Genomic DNA, 18,046 nt, shown 5'->3' on the forward strand with positions numbered 1-18,046 from the left:
TTCCCCTAAACGGTGCAATACTTTTTTCTTCCTTTAAGGATAGAGCATTTTTCCTTAAAACTAGGAATATTCTCCCTAAACATAAAATTACAATTACACTCACCACTTCTGAGCCGTGATCGTATAGTGGTTAGTACATTGCGTTGTGGCCGCAATAACCCAGGTACGAATCCTGGTCACGGCAGTTAGATTCCCCTAAACGGTAGAATACTTTTTTCTTCCTTTAAGGATAGAGCATTTTTCCTTAAAACTAGGAATATTCTCCCAAAACATAAAATTACAATTACACTCTCCACTTCTGAGCCGTGATCGTATAGTGGTTAGTACATTGCGTTGTGGCCGCAATAACCCTGGTTCGAATCCTGGTCACGGCAGTTAGATTCCCCTAAACGGTAGAATACTTTCTTCTTCCTTTAAGGATATAGCATTTTTCCTTAAAACTAGGAATATTCTCCCTAAACATAAAATTACAATTACACTCTCCACTTCTGAGCCGTGATCGTATAGTGGTTAGTACATTGCGTTGTGGCCGCAATAACCCAGGTTCGAATCCTGGTCACGGCAGTTAGATTCCCCTATACGGTAGAATACTTTTTTCTTCCTTTAAGGATAGAGCATTTTTCCTTAAAACTAGAAATTATCTCCCTAAACCTAAAATTACAATTACACTCTCCACTTCTCAGCCGTGATCGTATAGTGGTTAGTACATTGCGTTGTTGCCGCAATAACCCAGGGTCGAATCCTGGTCACGGCAGTTAGATTCCCTAAACGGAACAATACTTTTTTCTTCCTTTAAGGATAGAGTATTTTTCCTTAAAACTAGGAATATTCTCCCTAAACATAAAATTACAATTACACTCACCACTTCTGAGCCGTGATCGTTTAGTGGTTAGTGCATTGCGTTGCGGCCGCAATAATCCAGGTTCGAATCCTGGTCACGGCAGTTAGATTCCCCTAAACGGTACAATACTTTTTTCTTCCTTTAAGGATAGAGTATTTTTCCTTAAAACTAGGAATATTCTCCCTAAACATAAAATTACAATTACACTCACCACTTCTGAGTCGTAATCGTATTGTGGTTAGTACATTGCGTTGTGGCCGCAATAACCCAGGTAGGAATCCTGGTCACGGCAGTTAGATTCCCCTAAATGGTACAATACTTTTTCCTTCCTTTAAGGATAGAGCATTTTTCCTTAAAACTAGGAATATTCTCCCTAAACATAAAATTACAGTTACACTCACCACTTCTGAGCCGTGATCGTATAGTGATTAGAACATTGCGTTGTGGCCGCAAAAACCCAGGTTCGAATCCTGGTCAAGGCAGTTAGATTCCCCTAAACGGTGCAATACTTTTTTCTTCCTTTAAGGATAGAGCATTTTTCCTTAAAACTAGGAATACTCTCCCTAAATATAAAATTACAATTACACTCACCACTTCTGAGCCGTGATCGTATATTGGTTAGCACATTGCGTTGTGGCCGCAATAACCCAGGTTCGAATCCTGGTCACGGCAGTTAGATTCCCCTAAACGGTACAATACTTTTTTCTTTCTTTAAGGATAGAGCATTTTTCCTTAAAACTAGGAATATTCTCCCTAAACATAAAATTACATTTACACTCACCACTTCTGAGTCGTAATTGTATTGTGGTTAGTACATTGCGTTGTGGCCGCAATAACCCAGGTAGGAATCCTGGTCACGGCAGTTGGATTCCCCTAAACGGTACAATACTTTTTCCTTCCTTTAAGCATAGAGCATTTTTCCTTAAAACTAGGAATATTCTCCCTAAACATAAAATTACAATTACACTCACCACTTCTGAGCCGTGATCGTTTAGTGGTTAGTGCATTGCGATGCGGCCGCAATAATCCTGGTTCGAATCCTGGTCACGGCAGTTAGATTCCCCTAAACGGTACAATACTTTTTTCTTCCTTTAAGGATAGAGTATTTTTCCTTAAAACTAGGAATATTCTCCCTAAACATAAAATTACAATTACACTCACCACTTCTGAGTCGTAATCGTATTGTGGTTAGTACATTGCGTTGTGGCCGCAATAACCCAGGTAGGAATCCTGGTCACGGCAGTTAGATTCCCCTAAACGGTACAATACTTTTTCCTTCCTTTAAGGATAGAGCATTTTTCCTTAAAACTAGGAATATTCTCCCTAAACATAAAATTACAATTACACTCACCACTTCTGAGCCGTGATCGTAAAGTGATTAGAACATTGAGTTGTGGCCGCAAAAACCCAGGTTCGAATCCTGGTCAAGGCAGTTAGATTCCCCTAAACGGTGCAATACTTTTTTCTTCCTTTAAGGATAGAGCATTTTTCCTTAAAACTAGGAATATTCTCCCTAAACATAAAATTACAATTACACTCACCACTTCTGAGCCGTGATCGTATAGTGGTTAGTACATTGCGTTGTGGCCGCAATAACCCAGGTACGAATCCTGGTCACGGCAGTTAGATTCCCCTAAACGGTAGAATACTTTTTTCTTCCTTTAAGGATAGAGCATTTTTCCTTAAAACTAGGAATATTCTCCCAAAACATAAAATTACAATTACACTCTCCACTTCTGAGCCGTGATCGTATAGTGGTTAGTACATTGCGTTGTGGCCGCAATAACCCTGGTTCGAATCCTGGTCACGGCAGTTAGATTCCCCTAAACGGTAGAATACTTTCTTCTTCCTTTAAGGATATAGCATTTTTCCTTAAAACTAGGAATATTCTCCCTAAACATAAAATTACAATTACACTCTCCACTTCTGAGCCGTGATCGTATAGTGGTTAGTACATTGCGTTGTGGCCGCAATAACCCAGGTTCGAATCCTGGTCACGGCAGTTAGATTCCCCTATACGGTAGAATACTTTTTTCTTCCTTTAAGGATAGAGCATTTTTCCTTAAAACTAGAAATTATCTCCCTAAACCTAAAATTACAATTACACTCTCCACTTCTCAGCCGTGATCGTATAGTGGTTAGTACATTGCGTTGTTGCCGCAATAACCCAGGGTCGAATCCTGGTCACGGCAGTTAGATTCCCTAAACGGAACAATACTTTTTTCTTCCTTTAAGGATAGAGTATTTTTCCTTAAAACTAGGAATTATCTCCCTAAACCTAAAATTACAATTACACTCTCCACTTCTGAGCCGTGATCGAATAGTGGATAGTATATTGCGTTGCGGCCGCAATAACCCAGGTTCGAATCCTGGTCACGCCAGTTAGATTCCCCTAAACGGAACAATACTTTTTTTTTTCCTTTAAGGATAGAGCATATTTCCTTAAAACAAGGAATATTCTCCCTAAACATAAAATTACAATTACACTCTCCACATCTGAGCCGTGAGCGTATAGTGGTTAGTACATTGCGTTGTGTCCGCAATAACCCAGGTTCGAATCCTGGTCACGGCAGTTAGATTCCCCGTAAACGGTAGAATACTTTTTTCTTCCTTTAAGGATAGAGCATTTTTCCTTAAAACTAGGAATATTCTCCCTAAACCTAAAATTACAATTACACTCTCCACTTCTGAGCCGTGATCGTATAGTGGTTAGTACATTGCGTTGTGGCCGCAATAACCCAGGTTCGAATCCTGGTCACGGTAGTTAGATTCCCCTAAACGGTAGAATACTTTTTTCTTTCTTTAAGGATAGAGCATTTTTCCTTAAAACTAGGAATATTCTCCCTAAACATAAAATTACAATTACACTCTCCACTTCTGAGCCGTGATCGTATAGTGGTTAGTACATTGCGTTGTGGCCGCAATAACCCAGGTTCGAATGCTGGTCACGGCAGTTAGATTCCCCTAAACGGTAGAATACTTTTTTCTTCCTTTATGGATAGAGCATTTTTCCTTAAAACTAGGAATATTCTCCCTAAACATAAAATTACAATTGCACTCTCCACTTCTGAGCCGTGATCGTGTAGTGGGTAGTACATTGCGTTGTAGCCGCAATAACCCAGGTTCGAATCCTGGTCACGGCAGTTAGATTCCCCTAAACGGTAGAATACTTTTGTCTGCCTCTAAGGATGGAGCATTTTTCCTTAAAACTAGGAATATTCTCCCTAAACCTAAAATTACAATTACACTCTCCACTTCTGAGCCGTGATCGTATAGTGGTTAGTACATTGCGTTGGGGCCGCAATAACCCAGGTTCGAATCCTGGTCACGGCAGTTAGATTCCCCTAAACGGTAGAATACTTTCTTCTTTCTTTAAGGATAGAGCATTTTCCTTAAAACTAGGAATATTCTCCCTAAACATAAAATTACAATTACACTCTCCACTTCTGAGCCGTGATCGTATAGTGGTTAGTACATTGCGTTGTGGCCGCAATAACCCAGGTTCGAATCCTGGTCACGGCAGTTAGATTCCCCTAAACGGTAGAATACTTTTATCTTCCTTTAAGGATAGACCATTTTTCCTTAAAACTAGGAATATTCTCCCTAAACATAAAATTACAATTACACTCACCACTTCTGAGCCGTGATCGTATAGTGGTTAGTACATTGCGCTGTGGCCGCAATAACCCAGGCTCGAATCCTGGTCACGGCAGTTAGATTCCCCTAAACGGAAGAATTCTTTTTTCTTCCTTTAAGGATAGAGCATTTTTCCTTAAAACTAGGAATTATCTCCCTAAACCTAAAATTACAATTACACTCTCCACTTCTGAGCCGTGATCGTATAGTGGTTAGTACATTGCGTTGTGGCCGCAATAACCCAGGTTCGAATCCTGGTCACGGCAGTTAGATTCCCTAAACGGAACAATACTTCTTTCTTCCTTTAAGGATAGAGTATTTTTCCTTAAAACTAGGAATTATCTCCCTAAACCTAAAATTACAATTACACTCTCCACTTCTGAGCCGTGATCGTATAGTGGATAGTATATTGCGTTGCGGCCGCAATTACCCAGGTTCGAATCCTGGTCACGGCAGTTAGATTCCCCTAAACGGTAGAATAATTTTATCTTCCTTTAAGAATAGACCATTTTTCCTTAAAACTAGGAATATTCTCCCTAAACATAAAATTACAATTACACTCACCACTTCTGAGCCGTGATCGTATAGTGGTTAGTACATTGCGCTGTGGCCGCAATAACCCAGGCTCGTATCCTGGTCACGGCAGTTAGATTCCCCTAAACGGTAGAATTCTTTTTTCTTCCTTTAAGGATAGAGCATCTTTCCTTAAAACTAGGAATATTCTCCCTAAACATAAAATTACAATTACACTCACCACTTCTGAGCCGTGATCGTATAGTGGTTAGTACATTTCGTTGTGGCCGCAATAACCCAGGTTCGAATCCTGGTCACGGCAGTTAGATTCCCCTAAACGGTAGAATACTTTTTTCTTTCTTTAAGGATAGAGCATTTTTCCTTAAAACTAGGAATATTCTCCCTAAACATAAAATTACAATTACACTCTCCACTTCTGAGCCGTGATCGTATAGTGGTTAGTACATTGCGTTGTGGCCGCAATAACCCAGGTTCGAATCCTGGTCACGGCAGTTAGATTCCCCTAAACGGTAGAATACTTTTATCTTCCTTTAAGGATAGACCATTTTTCCTTAAAACTAGGAATATTCTCCCTAAACATAAAATTACAATTACACTCACCACTTCTGAGCCGTGATCGTATAGTGGTTAGTACATTGCGCTGTGGCCGCAATAACCCAGGCTCGAATCCTGGTCACGGCAGTTAGATTCCCCTAAACGGAAGAATTCTTTTTTCTTCCTTTAAGGATAGAGCATTTTTCCTTAAAACTAGGAATTATCTCCCTAAACCTAAAATTACAATTACACTCTCCACTTCTGAGCCGTGATCGTATAGTGGTTAGTACATTGCGTTGTGGCCGCAATAACCCAGGTTCGAATCCTGGTCACGGCAGTTAGATTCCCTAAACGGAACAATACTTCTTTCTTCCTTTAAGGATAGAGTATTTTTCCTTAAAACTAGGAATTATCTCCCTAAACCTAAAATTACAATTACACTCTCCACTTCTGAGCCGTGATCGTATAGTGGATAGTATATTGCATTGCGGCCGCAATTACCCAGGTTCGAATCCTGGTCACGGCAGTTAGATTCCCCTAAACGGTAGAATAATTTTATCTTCCTTTAAGAATAGACCATTTTTCCTTAAAACTAGGAATATTCTCCCTAAACATAAAATTACAATTACACTCACCACTTCTGAGCCGTGATCGTATAGTGGTTAGTACATTGCGCTGTGGCCGCAATAACCCAGGCTCGTATCCTGGTCACGGCAGTTAGATTCCCCTAAACGGTAGAATTCTTTTTTCTTCCTTTAAGGATAGAGCATCTTTCCTTAAAACTAGGAATATTCTCCCTAAACATAAAATTACAATTACACTCACCACTTCTGAGCCGTGATCGTATAGTGGTTAGTACATTTCGTTGTGGCCGCAATAACCCAGGTTCGAATCCTGGTCACGGCAGTTAGATTCCCCTAAACGGTAGAATACTTTTATCTTCCTTTAAGGACAGACCATTTTTCCTTAAAACTAGGAATATTCTCCCTAAACATAAAATTACAATTACACTCACCACTTCTGAGCCGTGATCGTATAGTGGTTAGTACATTGCGTTGTGGCCGCAATAACCCAGGTTCGAATCCTGGTCACGGCAGTTAGTTTCCCCTAAACGGTAGAATACTTTTTTCTTCCTTTAAGGATAGAGCATTTTTCCTTAAAACAAGGAATTATCTCCATAAACCTAAAATTACAATTACACTCTCCACTTCTGAGCCGTGATCGTATAGTGGTTAGTACATTGCGTTGTGGCCGCAATAACCCAGGCTCGAATCCTGGTCACGGCAGTTAGATTCCCCTAAACGGTAGAATACTTTTTTCTTCCTTTAAGGATAGAGCATTTTTCCTTAAAACAAGGAATATTCTCCCTAAACCTAAAATTACAATTACACTCTCCAGTTCTGAGCCATGATCGTATAGTGGTTAGTACATTGCGTTGTGGCCGCAATAACCCAGGTTCCAATCCTGGTCACGGCAGTTAGATTCCCCTAAACGGTAGAATACTTTTTTCTTTCTTTAAGGATAGAGCATTTTTCCTTAAAACTAGGAATATTCTCCCTAAACATAAAATTACAATTACACTCACCACTTCTGAGCCGTGATCGTATAGTGGTTCGTACATTGCGCTGTGGCCGCAATAACCCAGGCTTGAATCCTGGTCACGGCAGTTAGATTCCCCTAAACGGTAGAAATTTTTTTCTTCCTTTAAGGATAGAGCATTTTTCCTTAAAACTAGGAATATTCTCCCTAAACATAAAATTACAATTACACTCACCACTTCTGAGCCGTGATCGTATAGTGGTTAGTACATTGCGTTGTGGCCGCAATAACCCAGGTTCGAATCCTGGTCACGGCAGTTAGATTCCCCTAAACGGTAGAATACTTTTTTCTTCCTTTAAGGATAGAGCCTTTTTCCTTAAAACTAGGAATTATCTCCCTAAACCTAAAATTACAATTACACTCTCCAGTTCTGAGCCGTGATCGTATAGTGGTTAGTACATTGCGTTGTGGCCGCAATAACCCAGGTTCGAATCCTGGTCACGGCAGTTAGATTCCCCTAGACGGTAGAATACTTTTTTCTTCCTTTAAGGATAGAGCATTTTTCCTTAAAACTAGGAATTATCTCCCTAAACCTAAAATTACAATTACACTCTCCAGTTCTGAGCCGTGATCGTATAGTGGTTAGTACATTGCGTTGTGGCCGCAATAACCCAGGTTCGAATCCTGGTCACGGCAGTTAGATTCCCTAAACGGAACAATACTTTTTTCTTCCTTTAAGGATAGAGTATTTTTCCTTAAAACAAGGAATTATCTCCCTAAACCTAAAATTACAATTACACTCTCCACTTCTGAGCCGTGATCGTATAGTGGATAGTATATTGCGTTGCGGCCGCAATTACCCAGGTTCCAATCCTGGTCACGGCAGTTAGATTCCCCTAAACGGTAGAATACTTTTTTCTTCCTTTAAGGATAGAGCATTTTTCCTTAAAACTAGGAATATTCTCCCTAAACATAAAATTACAATTACACTCACCACTTCTGAGCCGTGATCGTATAGTGGTTAGTACATTGCGTTGTGGCCGCAATAACCCATTTTCGAATCCTGGTCACGGCAGTTAGATTCCCCTAAACGGTAGAATACTTTTATCTTCCTTTAAGGATAGACCATTTTTCCTTAAAACTAGGAATATTCTCCCTAAACATAAAATTACAATTACACTCACCACTTCTGAGCCGTGATCGTATAGTGGTTAGTACATTGCGCTGTGGCCGCAATAACCCAGGCTCGAATCCTGGTCACGGCAGTTAGATTCCCCTAAACGGTAGAATTCTTCTTTCTTCCTTTAAGGATAGAGCATCTTTCCTTAAAACTAGGAATATTCTCCCTAAACATAAAATTACAATTACACTCTCCACTTCTGAGCCGTGATCGTATAGTGGTTAGTACATTGCGTTGTGGCCGCAATAATCCAGGTTCGAATCCTGGTCACGGCAGTTAGATTCCCCTAAACGGTAGAATACTTCTATCTTCCTTTAAGGACAGACCATTTTTCCTTAAAACTAGGAATATTCTCCCAAAACATAAAATTACAATTACACTCACCACTTCTGAGCCGTGATCGTATAGTGGTTAGTACATTGCGTTGTGGCCGCAATAACCCAGGTTCGAATCCTGGTCACGGCAGTTAGATTCCCCTAAACGGTAGAATACTTTTTTCTTCCTTTAAGGATAGAGCATTTTTCCTTAAAACTAGGAATTATCTCCCTAAACCTAAAATTACAATTACACTCTCCAGTTCTGAGCCGTGATCGTATAGTGGTTAGTACATTGCGTTGTGGCCGCAATAACCCAGGTTCGAATCCTGGTCACGGCAGTTAGATTCCCTAAACGGAACAATACTTTTTTCTTCCTTTAAGGATAGAGTATTTTTCCTTAAAACAAGGAATTATCTCCCTAAACCTAAAATTACAATTACACTCTCCACTTCTGAGCCGTGATCGTATAGTGGATAGTATATTGCGTTGCGGCCGCAATTACCCAGGTTCCAATCCTGGTCACGGCAGTTAGATTCCCCTAAACGGTAGAATACTTTTTTCTTCCTTTAAGGATAGAGCATTTTTCCTTAAAACTAGGAATATTCTCCCTAAACATAAAATTACAATTACACTCACCACTTCTGAGCCGTGATCGTATAGTGGTTAGTACATTGCGTTGTGGCCGCAATAACCCAGGTTCGAATCCTGGTCACGGCAGTTAGATTCCCCTAAACGGTAGAATACTTTTATCTTCCTTTAAGGATAGACCATTTTTCCTTAAAACTAGGAATATTCTCCCTAAACATAAAATTACAATTACACACACCACTTCTGAGCCGTGATCGTATAGTGGTTAGTACATTGCGCTGTGGCCGCAATAACCCAGGCTCGAATCCTGGTCACGGCAGTTAGATTCCCCTAAACGGTAGAATACTTTTTTCTTCCTTTAAGGATAGAGCATTTTTCCTTAAAACTAGGAATATTCTCCCTAAACATAAAATTACAATTACACTCACCACTTCTGAGCCGTGATCGTATAGTGGTTAGTACATTGCGTTGTGGCCGCAATAACCCAGGTTCGAATCCTGGTCACGGCAGTTAGATTCCCCTAAACGGTAGAATACTTTTATCTTCCTTTAAGGACAGACCATTTTTCCTTAAAACTAGGAATATTCTCCCTAAACATAAAATTACAATTACACTCACCACTTCTGAGCCGTGATCGTATAGTGGTTAGTACATTGCGTAGTGGCCGCAATAACCCAGGTTCGAATCCTGGTCACGGCAGTTAGATTCCCCTAAGTGGTAGAATACTTTTTTCTTCCCTTAAGGATAGAGCATTTTTCCTTAAAACTAGGAATATTCTCCCTAAGCATAAAATTACAATTACACTCACCACGTCAGAGCTGTGATCGTATAGTGGTTATTACATTGCGTAGTGGCCGCAATAACCCAGGTTCGAATCCTGGTCACGGCAGTTAGATTCCCCTAAACGGTAGAATACTTTTTTCTTCCTTTAAGGATAGAGCATTTTTCCTTGAAACTAGGAATATTCTCCCCAAACATAAAATTACAATTACACTCACCACTTCTGAGCCGTGATCGTATAGTGGTTAGAAAATTACGTTGTAGGCGCAATAACTAAGGTTCGAATCCTGGTCAAGGCAGTTAGATTCCCCTAAACGGTAGAATACTTATTTCTTCCTTTAAGGATTGAGCATTTTTCCTTAAAACTAGGAATATTCTCCCTAAACCTTAAATTACAATTACACTCTCCACTTCTGAGCCGTGATCGTGTAGAGGTTAGTACATTGCGTTGTGGCCGCAATAACCCAGGTTCGAATCCTGGTCACGGCAGTTAGATTTCCCTAAACGGTAGAATACGTTTTTCTTCCTTTAAGGATAGAGCATTTTTCCTTAAAACTAGGATTATTCTCCCTAAACCTAAAATTACAATTACACTCTCCGCTTCTGAGCCGTGATCGTATAGTGGTTAGTACATTGCGTTGTGGCCGCAATAACCCAGGTTCGAATGCTGGTCACGGCAGTTAGATTCCCCTAAACGGTAGAATACTTTTTTCTTCCTTTAAGGATAGAGCATTTTTCCTTAAAACTAGGAATATTCTCCCTAAACATAAAATTACAATTACACTCTCCACTTCTGAGCCGTGATCGTATAGTGGTTAGTACATTGCGTTGAGGCCGCAATAACCCTGGTTCGAATCCTGGTCACGGCAGTTAGATTCCCCTAAACGGTAGAATACTTTTTTCTTCCTCTAAGGATAGAGCATTTTTCCTTAAAACTAGGAATATTCTCCCTAAACATAAAATTACAATTACACTCTCAACTCCTGAGCCGTGATCGTATAGTGGTTAGTACATTGCGTTGTGGCCGCAATAACCCAGGTTCGAATCCTGGTCACGGCAGTTAGATTCCCCTAAACGGTAGAATACTTTTTTCTTCCTTTAAGGATAGAGCATTTTTCCTTAAAACTAGGAATATTCTCCCTAAACATAAAATTACAATTACACTCTCCACTTTTGAGCCGTGATCGTATAGTGGTTAGTACATTGCGTTGTGGCCGCAATAACCCAGGTTCGAATCCTGGTCACGGCAGTTAGATTCCCTAAACGGAACAATACTTTTTTCTTCCTTTAAGGATAGAGTATTTTTCCTTAAAACAAGGAATTATCTCCCTAAACCTAAAATTACAATTACACTCACCACTTCTGAGCCGTGATCGTATAGTGGATAGTATATTGCGTTGCGGCCGCAATTACCCAGGTTCCAATCCTGGTCACGGCAGTTAGATTCCCCTAAACGGTAGAATACTTTTTTCTTTCTTTAAGGATAGAGCATTTTTCCTTAAAACTAGGAATATTCTCCCTAAACATAAAATTACAATTACACTCACCACTTCTGAGCCGTGATCGTATAGTGGTTAGTACATTGCGCTGTGGCCGCAATAACCCAGGCTCGAATCCTGGTCACGGCAGTTAGATTCCCCTAAACGGTAGAATACTTTTTTCTTCCTTTAAGGATAGAGCATTTTTCCTTAAAACTAGGAATATTCTCCCTAAACATAAAATTACAATTACACTCACCACTTCTGAGCCGTGATCGTATAGTGGTTAGTACATTGCGTTATGGCCGCAATAACCCAGGTTCGAATCCTGGTCACGGCAGTTAGATTCCCCTAAACGGTAGAATACTTTTATCTTCCTTTAAGGACAGACCATTTTTCCTTAAAACTAGGAATATTCTCCCTAAACATAAAATTACAATTACACTCACCGCTTCTGAGCCGTGATCGTATAGTGGTTAGTACATTGCGTTGTGGCCGCAATAACCCAGGTTCGAATCCTGGTCACGGCAGTTAGATTCCCCTAAACGGTAGAATACTTCTATCTTCCTTTAAGGACAGACCATTTTTCCTTAAAACTAGGAATATTCTCCCTAAACATAAAATTACAATTACACTCTCCACTTCTGAGCCGTGATCGTATAGTGGTTAGTACATTGCGTTGTGGCCGCAATAACCCAGGTTCGAATCCTGGTCACGGCAGTTAGATTCCCCTAAACGGTAGAATACTTTTTTCTTCCTTTAAGGATAGAGCATTTTTCCTTAAAACTAGGAATTATCTCCCTAAACCTAAAATTACAATTACACTCTCCACTTCTGAGCCGTGATCGTATAGTGGTTAGTACATTGCGTTGTGACCGCAATAACCCAGGTTCGAATCCTGGTCACGGCAGTTAGATTCCCTAAACGGAACAATACTTCTTTCTTCCTTTAAGGATAGAGTATTTTTCCTTAAAACTAGGAATTATCTCCCTAAACCTAAAATTACAATTACACTCTCCACTTCTGAGCCGTGATCGTATAGTGGATAGTATATTGCGTTGCGGCCGCAATTACCCAGGTTCGAATCCTGGTCACGGCAGTTAGATTCCCCTAAACGGAAGAATACTTTTTTCTTTCATTAAGGATAGAGCATTTTTCCTTAAAACTAGGAATATTCTCCCTAAACATAAAATTACAATTACACTCACCACTTCTGAGCCGTGATCGTATAGTGGTTAGTACATTGCGCTGTGGCCGCAATAACACAGGCTCGAATCCTGGTCACGGCAGTTAGATTCCCCTAAACGGTAGAATACTTTTTTCTTCCTTTAAGGATAGAGCATTTTTCCTTAAAACTAGGAATTATCTCCCTAAACCTAAAATTACAATTACACTCTCCACTTCTGAGCCGTGATCGTATAGTGGATAGTATATTGCGTTGCGGCCGCAATTACCCAGGTTCGAATCCTGGTCACGGCAGTTAGATTCCCCTAAACGGAAGAATACTTTTTTCTTTCATTAAGGATAGAGCATTTTTCCTTAAAACTAGGAATATTCTCCCTAAACATAAAATTACAATTACACTCACCACTTCTGAGCCGTGATCGTATAGTGGTTAGTACATTGCGCTGTGGCCGCAATAACACAGGCTCGAATCCTGGTCACGGCAGTTAGATTCCCCTAAACGGTAGAATACTTTTTTCTTCCTTTAAGGATAGAGCATTTTTCCTTAAAACTAGGAATTATCTCCCTAAACCTAAAATTACAATTACACTCTCCACTTCTGAGCCGTGATCGTATAGTGGATAGTATATTGCGTTGCGGCCGCAATTACCCAGGTTCGAATCCTGGTCACGGCAGTTAGATTCCCCTAAACGGAAGAATACTTTTTTCTTTCATTAAGGATAAAGCATTTTTCCTTAAAACTAGGAATATTCTCCCTAAACATAAAATTACAATTACACTCACCACTTCTGAGCCGTGATCGTATAGTGGTTAGTACATTGCGCTGTGGCCGCAATAACCCAGGCTCGAATCCTGGTCACGGCAGTTAGATTCCCCTAAACGGTAGAAATTTTTTTCTTCCTTTAAGGATAGAGCATTTTTCCTTAAAACTAGGAATATTCTCCCTAAACATAAAATTACAATTACACTCACCACTTCTGAGTCGTGATCGTATAGTGGTTAGTACATTGCGTTGTGGCCGCAATAACCCAGGTTCGAATCCTGGTCAAGGCAGTTAGATTCCCCTAAACGGTAGAATACTTTTTTCTTCCTTTAAGGATAGAGCATTTTTCCTTAAAACTAGGAATTATCTCCCTAAACCTAAAATTACAATTACACTCTCCAGTTCTGAGCCGTGATCGTATAGTGGTTAGTACATTGCGTTGTGGCCGCAATAACCCATGTTCGAATCCTGGTCACGGCAGTTAGATTCCCTAAACGGAACAATACTTTTTTCTTCCTTTAAGGATAGAGTATTTTTCCTTAAAACAAGGAATTATCTCCCTAAACATAAAATTACAATTACACTCTCCAGTTCTGAGCCGTGATCGTATAGTGGTTAGTACATTGCGTTGTGGCCGCAATAACCCAGGTTCGAATCCTGGTCACGGCAGTTAGATTCCCCTAAACGGTAGAATACTTTTATCTTCCTTTAAGGACAGACCATTTTTCCTTAAAACTAGGAATATTCTCCCTAAACATAAAATTACAATTACACTCACCGCTTCTGAGCCGTGATCGTATAGTGGTTAGTACATTGCGTTGTGGCCGCAATAACCCAGGTTCGAATCCTGGTCACGGCAGTTAGATTCCCCTAAACGGTAGAATACTTCTATCTTCCTTTAAGGACAGACCATTTTTCCTTAAAACTAGGAATATTCTCCCTAAACATAAAATTACAATTACACTCTCCACTTCTGAGCCGTGATCGTATAGTGGTTAGTACATTGCGTTGCGGCCGCAATTACCCAGGTTCGAATCCTGGTCACGGCAGTTAGATTCCCCTAAACGGAAGAATACTTTTTTCTTTCATTAAGGATAGAGCATTTTTCCTTAAAACTAGGAATATTCTCCCTAAACATAAAATTACAATTACACTCACCACTTCTGAGCCGTGATCGTATAGTGGTTAGTACATTGCGCTGTGGCCGCAATAACACAGGCTCGAATCCTGGTCACGGCAGTTAGATTCCCCTAAACGGTAGAATACTTTTTTCTTCCTTTATGGATAGAGCATTTTTCCTTAAAACTAGGAATTATCTCCCTAAACCTAAAATTACAATTACACTCTCCACTTCTGAGCCGTGATCGTATAGTGGATAGTATATTGCGTTGCGGCCGCAATTACCCAGGTTCGAATCCTGGTCACGGCAGTTAGATTCCCCTAAACGGAAGAATACTTTTTTCTTTCATTAAGGATAGAGCATTTTTCCTTAAAACTAGGAATATTCTCCCTAAACATAAAATTACAATTACACTCACCACTTCTGAGCCGTGATCGTATAGTGGTTAGTACATTGCGCTGTGGCCGCAATAACACAGGCTCGAATCCTGGTCACGGCAGTTAGATTCCCCTAAACGGTAGAATACTTTTTTCTTCCTTTAAGGATAGAGCATTTTTCCTTAAAACTAGGAATTATCTCCCTAAACCTAAAATTACAATTACACTCTCCACTTCTGAGCCGTGATCGTATAGTGGATAGTATATTGCGTTGCGGCCGCAATTACCCAGGTTCGAATCCTGGTCACGGCAGTTAGATTCCCCTAAACGGAAGAATACTTTTTTCTTTCATTAAGGATAGAGCATTTTTCCTTAAAACTAGGAATATTCTCCCTAAACATAAAATTACAATTACACTCACCACTTCTGAGCCGTGATCGTATAGTGGTTAGTACATTGCGCTGTGGCCGCAATAACACAGGCTCGAATCCTGGTCACGGCAGTTAGATTCCCCTAAACGGTAGAATACTTTTTTCTTCCTTTAAGGATAGAGCATTTTTCCTTAAAACTAGGAATTATCTCCCTAAACCTAAAATTACAATTACACTCTCCACTTCTGAGCCGTGATCGTATAGTGGATAGTATATTGCGTTGCGGCCGCAATTACCCAGGTTCGAATCCTGGTCACGGCAGTTAGATTCCCCTAAACGGAAGAATACTTTTTTCTTTCATTAAGGATAGAGCATTTTTCCTTAAAACTAGGAATATTCTCCCTAAACATAAAATTACAATTACACTCACCACTTCTGAGCCGTGATCGTATAGTGGTTAGTACATTGCGCTGTGGCCGCAATAACACAGGCTCGAATCCTGGTCACGGCAGTTAGATTCCCCTAAACGGAACAATACTTCTTTCTTCCTTTAAGGATAGAGTATTTTTCCTTAAAACTAGGAATTATCTCCCTAAACCTAAAATTACAATTACACTCTCCACTTCTGAGCCGTGATCGTATAGTGGATAGTATATTGCGTTGCGGCCGCAATTACCCAGGTTCGAATCCTGGTCACGGCAGTTAGATTCCCCTAAACGGAAGAATACTTTTTTCTTTCATTAAGGATAGAGCATTTTTCCTTAAAACTAGGAATATTCTCCCTAAACATAAAATTACAATTACACTCACCACTTCTGAGCCGTGATCGTATAGTGGTTAGTACATTGCGCTGTGGCCGCAATAACAAAAGCTCGAATCCTGGTCACGGCAGTTAGATTCCCCTAAACGGTAGAATACTTTTTTCTTCCTTTAAGGATAGAGCATTTTTCCTTAAAACTAGGAATATTCTCCCTAAACATAAAATTACAATTACACTCACCACTTCTGAGCCGTGATCGTATAGTGGTTAGTACATTGCGCTGTGGCCGCAATAACCCAGGCTCGAATCCTGGTCACGGCAGTTAGATTCCCCTAAACGGTAGAATACTTTTTTCTTCCTTTAAGGATAGAGCATTTTTCCTTAAAACTAGGAATATTCTCCCTAAACATAAAATTACAATTACACTCACCACTTCTGAGCCGTGATCGTATAGTGGTTAGTACATTGCGTTGTGGCCGCAATAACCCAGGTTCGAATCCTGGTCACGGCAGTTAGATTCCCCTAAACGGTAGAATACTTCTATCTTCCTTTAAGGACAGACCATTTTTCCTTAAAACTAGGAATATTCTCCCTAAACATAAAATTACAATTACACTCACCACTTTTGAGCCGTGATCGTATAGTGGTTAGTACATTGCGTTGTGGCCGCAATAACCCAGGTTCGAATCCTGGTCACGGCAGTTAGATTCCCCTAAACGGTAGAATACTTTTTTCTTCCTTTAAGGATAGAGCATTTTTCCTTAAAACTAGGAATTATCTCCCTAAACCTAAAATTACAATTACACTCTCCAGTTCTGAGCCGTGATCGTATAGTGGTTAGTACATTGCGTTGTGGCCGCAATAACCCAGGTTCGAATCCTGGTCACGGCAGTTAGATTCCCTAAACGGAACAATACTTTTTTCTTCCTTTAAGGATAGAGTATTTTTCCTTAAAACAAGGAATTATCTCCCTAAACCTAAAATTACAATTACACTCTCCACTTCTGAGCCGTGATCGTATAGTGGATAGTATATTGCGTTGCGGCCGCAATTACCCAGGTTCGAATCCTGGTCACGGCAGTTAGATTCCCCTAAACGGTAGAATACTTTTTTCTTCCTTTAAGGATAGAGCATTTTTCCTTAAAACTAGGAATTATCTCCCTAAACCTAAAATTACAATTACACTCTCCACTTCTGAGCCGTGATCGTATAGTGGATAGTATATTGCGTTGCGGCCGCAATTACCCAGGTTCCAATCCTGGTCACGGCAGTTAGATTCCCCTAAACGGTAGAATACTTTTTTCTTTGTTTAAGGATAGAGCATTTTTCCTTAAAACTACGAATATTCTCCCTAATCATAAAATTACAATTACACTCACCACTTCTGAGCCGTGATCGTATAGTGGTTAGTACATTCCGTTGTGGCCGCAATAACCCAGGTTCGAATCCTGGTCACGGCAGTTAGATTCCCCTAAACGGTAGAATACTTTTTTCTTCCTTTAAGGATAGAGCATTTTTCCTTAAAACTAGGAATTATCTCCCTAAACCTAAAATTACAATTACACTCTCCACTTCTGAGCCGTGATCGTATAGTGGATAGTATATTGCGTTGCGGCCGCAATTACCCAGGTTCCAATCCTGGTCACGGCAGTTAGATTCCCCTAAACGGTAGAATACTTTTTTCTTTGTTTAAGGATAGAGCATTTTTCCTTAAAACTACGAATATTCTCCCTAATCATAAAATTACAATTACACTCACCACTTCTGAGCCGTGATCGTATAGTGGTTAGTACATTCCGTTGTGGCCGCAATAACCCAGGTTCGAATCCTGGTCACGGCAGTTAGATTCCCCTAAACGGTAGAATACTTTTTTCTTCCTTTAAGGATAGAGCATTTTTCCTTAAAACTAGGAATTATCTCCCTAAACCTAAAATTACAATTACACTCTCCAGTTCTGAGCCGTGATCGTATAGTGGTTAGTACATTGCGTTGTGGCCGCAATAACCCAGGTTCGAATCCTGGTCACGGCAGTTAGATTCCCTA

General features: G+C 40.2%; 54 non-coding genes across 54 annotated transcripts; all 54 read left to right on the top strand.

Moving 5' to 3' along the window:
- Nucleotides 1-302: 302 nt before the first annotated feature.
- TRNAH-GUG (transfer RNA histidin (anticodon GUG)) lies at nt 303-374 on the top strand. The gene has a single exon. It is a non-coding gene; the product is annotated as a tRNA-His (tRNA).
- Nucleotides 375-492: 118 nt separating this feature from the next.
- On the top strand, nt 493-564 carry TRNAH-GUG (transfer RNA histidin (anticodon GUG)). Its single transcript has one exon. It is a non-coding gene; the product is annotated as a tRNA-His (tRNA).
- A 2,017-nt stretch (nt 565-2,581) lies between these two features.
- TRNAH-GUG (transfer RNA histidin (anticodon GUG)) lies at nt 2,582-2,653 on the top strand. Its single transcript has one exon. It is a non-coding gene; the product is annotated as a tRNA-His (tRNA).
- A 118-nt stretch (nt 2,654-2,771) lies between these two features.
- TRNAH-GUG (transfer RNA histidin (anticodon GUG)) lies at nt 2,772-2,843 on the top strand. The gene has a single exon. It is a non-coding gene; the product is annotated as a tRNA-His (tRNA).
- A 689-nt stretch (nt 2,844-3,532) lies between these two features.
- On the top strand, nt 3,533-3,604 carry TRNAH-GUG (transfer RNA histidin (anticodon GUG)). The gene has a single exon. It is a non-coding gene; the product is annotated as a tRNA-His (tRNA).
- A 118-nt stretch (nt 3,605-3,722) lies between these two features.
- Nucleotides 3,723-3,794, top strand: TRNAH-GUG (transfer RNA histidin (anticodon GUG)). The gene has a single exon. It is a non-coding gene; the product is annotated as a tRNA-His (tRNA).
- Nucleotides 3,795-4,102: 308 nt separating this feature from the next.
- On the top strand, nt 4,103-4,174 carry TRNAP-GGG (transfer RNA proline (anticodon GGG)). Its single transcript has one exon. It is a non-coding gene; the product is annotated as a tRNA-Pro (tRNA).
- Nucleotides 4,175-4,291: 117 nt separating this feature from the next.
- On the top strand, nt 4,292-4,363 carry TRNAH-GUG (transfer RNA histidin (anticodon GUG)). Its single transcript has one exon. It is a non-coding gene; the product is annotated as a tRNA-His (tRNA).
- A 118-nt stretch (nt 4,364-4,481) lies between these two features.
- TRNAH-GUG (transfer RNA histidin (anticodon GUG)) lies at nt 4,482-4,553 on the top strand. Its single transcript has one exon. It is a non-coding gene; the product is annotated as a tRNA-His (tRNA).
- A 118-nt stretch (nt 4,554-4,671) lies between these two features.
- TRNAH-GUG (transfer RNA histidin (anticodon GUG)) lies at nt 4,672-4,743 on the top strand. The gene has a single exon. It is a non-coding gene; the product is annotated as a tRNA-His (tRNA).
- A 117-nt stretch (nt 4,744-4,860) lies between these two features.
- TRNAR-GCG (transfer RNA arginine (anticodon GCG)) lies at nt 4,861-4,932 on the top strand. The gene has a single exon. It is a non-coding gene; the product is annotated as a tRNA-Arg (tRNA).
- A 498-nt stretch (nt 4,933-5,430) lies between these two features.
- Nucleotides 5,431-5,502, top strand: TRNAH-GUG (transfer RNA histidin (anticodon GUG)). Its single transcript has one exon. It is a non-coding gene; the product is annotated as a tRNA-His (tRNA).
- A 118-nt stretch (nt 5,503-5,620) lies between these two features.
- On the top strand, nt 5,621-5,692 carry TRNAH-GUG (transfer RNA histidin (anticodon GUG)). Its single transcript has one exon. It is a non-coding gene; the product is annotated as a tRNA-His (tRNA).
- Nucleotides 5,693-5,810: 118 nt separating this feature from the next.
- On the top strand, nt 5,811-5,882 carry TRNAH-GUG (transfer RNA histidin (anticodon GUG)). Its single transcript has one exon. It is a non-coding gene; the product is annotated as a tRNA-His (tRNA).
- Nucleotides 5,883-6,569: 687 nt separating this feature from the next.
- Nucleotides 6,570-6,641, top strand: TRNAH-GUG (transfer RNA histidin (anticodon GUG)). The gene has a single exon. It is a non-coding gene; the product is annotated as a tRNA-His (tRNA).
- Nucleotides 6,642-6,759: 118 nt separating this feature from the next.
- Nucleotides 6,760-6,831, top strand: TRNAH-GUG (transfer RNA histidin (anticodon GUG)). Its single transcript has one exon. It is a non-coding gene; the product is annotated as a tRNA-His (tRNA).
- A 497-nt stretch (nt 6,832-7,328) lies between these two features.
- On the top strand, nt 7,329-7,400 carry TRNAH-GUG (transfer RNA histidin (anticodon GUG)). The gene has a single exon. It is a non-coding gene; the product is annotated as a tRNA-His (tRNA).
- A 118-nt stretch (nt 7,401-7,518) lies between these two features.
- On the top strand, nt 7,519-7,590 carry TRNAH-GUG (transfer RNA histidin (anticodon GUG)). Its single transcript has one exon. It is a non-coding gene; the product is annotated as a tRNA-His (tRNA).
- A 118-nt stretch (nt 7,591-7,708) lies between these two features.
- Nucleotides 7,709-7,780, top strand: TRNAH-GUG (transfer RNA histidin (anticodon GUG)). Its single transcript has one exon. It is a non-coding gene; the product is annotated as a tRNA-His (tRNA).
- A 497-nt stretch (nt 7,781-8,277) lies between these two features.
- Nucleotides 8,278-8,349, top strand: TRNAH-GUG (transfer RNA histidin (anticodon GUG)). Its single transcript has one exon. It is a non-coding gene; the product is annotated as a tRNA-His (tRNA).
- Nucleotides 8,350-8,467: 118 nt separating this feature from the next.
- On the top strand, nt 8,468-8,539 carry TRNAH-GUG (transfer RNA histidin (anticodon GUG)). Its single transcript has one exon. It is a non-coding gene; the product is annotated as a tRNA-His (tRNA).
- A 118-nt stretch (nt 8,540-8,657) lies between these two features.
- TRNAH-GUG (transfer RNA histidin (anticodon GUG)) lies at nt 8,658-8,729 on the top strand. Its single transcript has one exon. It is a non-coding gene; the product is annotated as a tRNA-His (tRNA).
- Nucleotides 8,730-8,847: 118 nt separating this feature from the next.
- On the top strand, nt 8,848-8,919 carry TRNAH-GUG (transfer RNA histidin (anticodon GUG)). Its single transcript has one exon. It is a non-coding gene; the product is annotated as a tRNA-His (tRNA).
- Nucleotides 8,920-9,226: 307 nt separating this feature from the next.
- TRNAH-GUG (transfer RNA histidin (anticodon GUG)) lies at nt 9,227-9,298 on the top strand. Its single transcript has one exon. It is a non-coding gene; the product is annotated as a tRNA-His (tRNA).
- Nucleotides 9,299-9,416: 118 nt separating this feature from the next.
- On the top strand, nt 9,417-9,488 carry TRNAH-GUG (transfer RNA histidin (anticodon GUG)). The gene has a single exon. It is a non-coding gene; the product is annotated as a tRNA-His (tRNA).
- A 118-nt stretch (nt 9,489-9,606) lies between these two features.
- Nucleotides 9,607-9,678, top strand: TRNAH-GUG (transfer RNA histidin (anticodon GUG)). Its single transcript has one exon. It is a non-coding gene; the product is annotated as a tRNA-His (tRNA).
- A 118-nt stretch (nt 9,679-9,796) lies between these two features.
- TRNAH-GUG (transfer RNA histidin (anticodon GUG)) lies at nt 9,797-9,868 on the top strand. Its single transcript has one exon. It is a non-coding gene; the product is annotated as a tRNA-His (tRNA).
- A 498-nt stretch (nt 9,869-10,366) lies between these two features.
- TRNAH-GUG (transfer RNA histidin (anticodon GUG)) lies at nt 10,367-10,438 on the top strand. The gene has a single exon. It is a non-coding gene; the product is annotated as a tRNA-His (tRNA).
- A 118-nt stretch (nt 10,439-10,556) lies between these two features.
- On the top strand, nt 10,557-10,628 carry TRNAH-GUG (transfer RNA histidin (anticodon GUG)). Its single transcript has one exon. It is a non-coding gene; the product is annotated as a tRNA-His (tRNA).
- A 118-nt stretch (nt 10,629-10,746) lies between these two features.
- TRNAL-GAG (transfer RNA leucine (anticodon GAG)) lies at nt 10,747-10,818 on the top strand. The gene has a single exon. It is a non-coding gene; the product is annotated as a tRNA-Leu (tRNA).
- A 118-nt stretch (nt 10,819-10,936) lies between these two features.
- On the top strand, nt 10,937-11,008 carry TRNAH-GUG (transfer RNA histidin (anticodon GUG)). The gene has a single exon. It is a non-coding gene; the product is annotated as a tRNA-His (tRNA).
- A 118-nt stretch (nt 11,009-11,126) lies between these two features.
- Nucleotides 11,127-11,198, top strand: TRNAH-GUG (transfer RNA histidin (anticodon GUG)). The gene has a single exon. It is a non-coding gene; the product is annotated as a tRNA-His (tRNA).
- A 307-nt stretch (nt 11,199-11,505) lies between these two features.
- Nucleotides 11,506-11,577, top strand: TRNAH-GUG (transfer RNA histidin (anticodon GUG)). Its single transcript has one exon. It is a non-coding gene; the product is annotated as a tRNA-His (tRNA).
- A 118-nt stretch (nt 11,578-11,695) lies between these two features.
- TRNAH-AUG (transfer RNA histidin (anticodon AUG)) lies at nt 11,696-11,767 on the top strand. The gene has a single exon. It is a non-coding gene; the product is annotated as a tRNA-His (tRNA).
- A 118-nt stretch (nt 11,768-11,885) lies between these two features.
- On the top strand, nt 11,886-11,957 carry TRNAH-GUG (transfer RNA histidin (anticodon GUG)). The gene has a single exon. It is a non-coding gene; the product is annotated as a tRNA-His (tRNA).
- A 118-nt stretch (nt 11,958-12,075) lies between these two features.
- On the top strand, nt 12,076-12,147 carry TRNAH-GUG (transfer RNA histidin (anticodon GUG)). The gene has a single exon. It is a non-coding gene; the product is annotated as a tRNA-His (tRNA).
- Nucleotides 12,148-12,265: 118 nt separating this feature from the next.
- TRNAH-GUG (transfer RNA histidin (anticodon GUG)) lies at nt 12,266-12,337 on the top strand. Its single transcript has one exon. It is a non-coding gene; the product is annotated as a tRNA-His (tRNA).
- A 117-nt stretch (nt 12,338-12,454) lies between these two features.
- On the top strand, nt 12,455-12,526 carry TRNAR-GCG (transfer RNA arginine (anticodon GCG)). Its single transcript has one exon. It is a non-coding gene; the product is annotated as a tRNA-Arg (tRNA).
- A 308-nt stretch (nt 12,527-12,834) lies between these two features.
- On the top strand, nt 12,835-12,906 carry TRNAR-GCG (transfer RNA arginine (anticodon GCG)). The gene has a single exon. It is a non-coding gene; the product is annotated as a tRNA-Arg (tRNA).
- Nucleotides 12,907-13,214: 308 nt separating this feature from the next.
- On the top strand, nt 13,215-13,286 carry TRNAR-GCG (transfer RNA arginine (anticodon GCG)). The gene has a single exon. It is a non-coding gene; the product is annotated as a tRNA-Arg (tRNA).
- Nucleotides 13,287-13,404: 118 nt separating this feature from the next.
- Nucleotides 13,405-13,476, top strand: TRNAH-GUG (transfer RNA histidin (anticodon GUG)). Its single transcript has one exon. It is a non-coding gene; the product is annotated as a tRNA-His (tRNA).
- A 496-nt stretch (nt 13,477-13,972) lies between these two features.
- On the top strand, nt 13,973-14,044 carry TRNAH-GUG (transfer RNA histidin (anticodon GUG)). Its single transcript has one exon. It is a non-coding gene; the product is annotated as a tRNA-His (tRNA).
- A 118-nt stretch (nt 14,045-14,162) lies between these two features.
- On the top strand, nt 14,163-14,234 carry TRNAH-GUG (transfer RNA histidin (anticodon GUG)). The gene has a single exon. It is a non-coding gene; the product is annotated as a tRNA-His (tRNA).
- A 118-nt stretch (nt 14,235-14,352) lies between these two features.
- TRNAR-GCG (transfer RNA arginine (anticodon GCG)) lies at nt 14,353-14,424 on the top strand. The gene has a single exon. It is a non-coding gene; the product is annotated as a tRNA-Arg (tRNA).
- Nucleotides 14,425-14,732: 308 nt separating this feature from the next.
- TRNAR-GCG (transfer RNA arginine (anticodon GCG)) lies at nt 14,733-14,804 on the top strand. Its single transcript has one exon. It is a non-coding gene; the product is annotated as a tRNA-Arg (tRNA).
- A 308-nt stretch (nt 14,805-15,112) lies between these two features.
- Nucleotides 15,113-15,184, top strand: TRNAR-GCG (transfer RNA arginine (anticodon GCG)). Its single transcript has one exon. It is a non-coding gene; the product is annotated as a tRNA-Arg (tRNA).
- A 308-nt stretch (nt 15,185-15,492) lies between these two features.
- Nucleotides 15,493-15,564, top strand: TRNAR-GCG (transfer RNA arginine (anticodon GCG)). Its single transcript has one exon. It is a non-coding gene; the product is annotated as a tRNA-Arg (tRNA).
- Nucleotides 15,565-15,872: 308 nt separating this feature from the next.
- Nucleotides 15,873-15,944, top strand: TRNAR-GCG (transfer RNA arginine (anticodon GCG)). Its single transcript has one exon. It is a non-coding gene; the product is annotated as a tRNA-Arg (tRNA).
- A 308-nt stretch (nt 15,945-16,252) lies between these two features.
- On the top strand, nt 16,253-16,324 carry TRNAH-GUG (transfer RNA histidin (anticodon GUG)). Its single transcript has one exon. It is a non-coding gene; the product is annotated as a tRNA-His (tRNA).
- A 118-nt stretch (nt 16,325-16,442) lies between these two features.
- Nucleotides 16,443-16,514, top strand: TRNAH-GUG (transfer RNA histidin (anticodon GUG)). Its single transcript has one exon. It is a non-coding gene; the product is annotated as a tRNA-His (tRNA).
- A 118-nt stretch (nt 16,515-16,632) lies between these two features.
- TRNAH-GUG (transfer RNA histidin (anticodon GUG)) lies at nt 16,633-16,704 on the top strand. The gene has a single exon. It is a non-coding gene; the product is annotated as a tRNA-His (tRNA).
- A 118-nt stretch (nt 16,705-16,822) lies between these two features.
- Nucleotides 16,823-16,894, top strand: TRNAH-GUG (transfer RNA histidin (anticodon GUG)). The gene has a single exon. It is a non-coding gene; the product is annotated as a tRNA-His (tRNA).
- Nucleotides 16,895-17,011: 117 nt separating this feature from the next.
- TRNAR-GCG (transfer RNA arginine (anticodon GCG)) lies at nt 17,012-17,083 on the top strand. The gene has a single exon. It is a non-coding gene; the product is annotated as a tRNA-Arg (tRNA).
- Nucleotides 17,084-17,961: 878 nt separating this feature from the next.
- Nucleotides 17,962-18,033, top strand: TRNAH-GUG (transfer RNA histidin (anticodon GUG)). Its single transcript has one exon. It is a non-coding gene; the product is annotated as a tRNA-His (tRNA).
- Nucleotides 18,034-18,046: the final 13 nt, after the last annotated feature.

This window comes from Parasteatoda tepidariorum, chromosome 4, assembly GCF_982258835.1.
Source record: "Parasteatoda tepidariorum strain Cologne lab strain chromosome 4, Ptep-v5.0, whole genome shotgun sequence".
Lineage (NCBI taxonomy): Eukaryota > Metazoa > Arthropoda > Arachnida > Araneae > Theridiidae > Parasteatoda > Parasteatoda tepidariorum.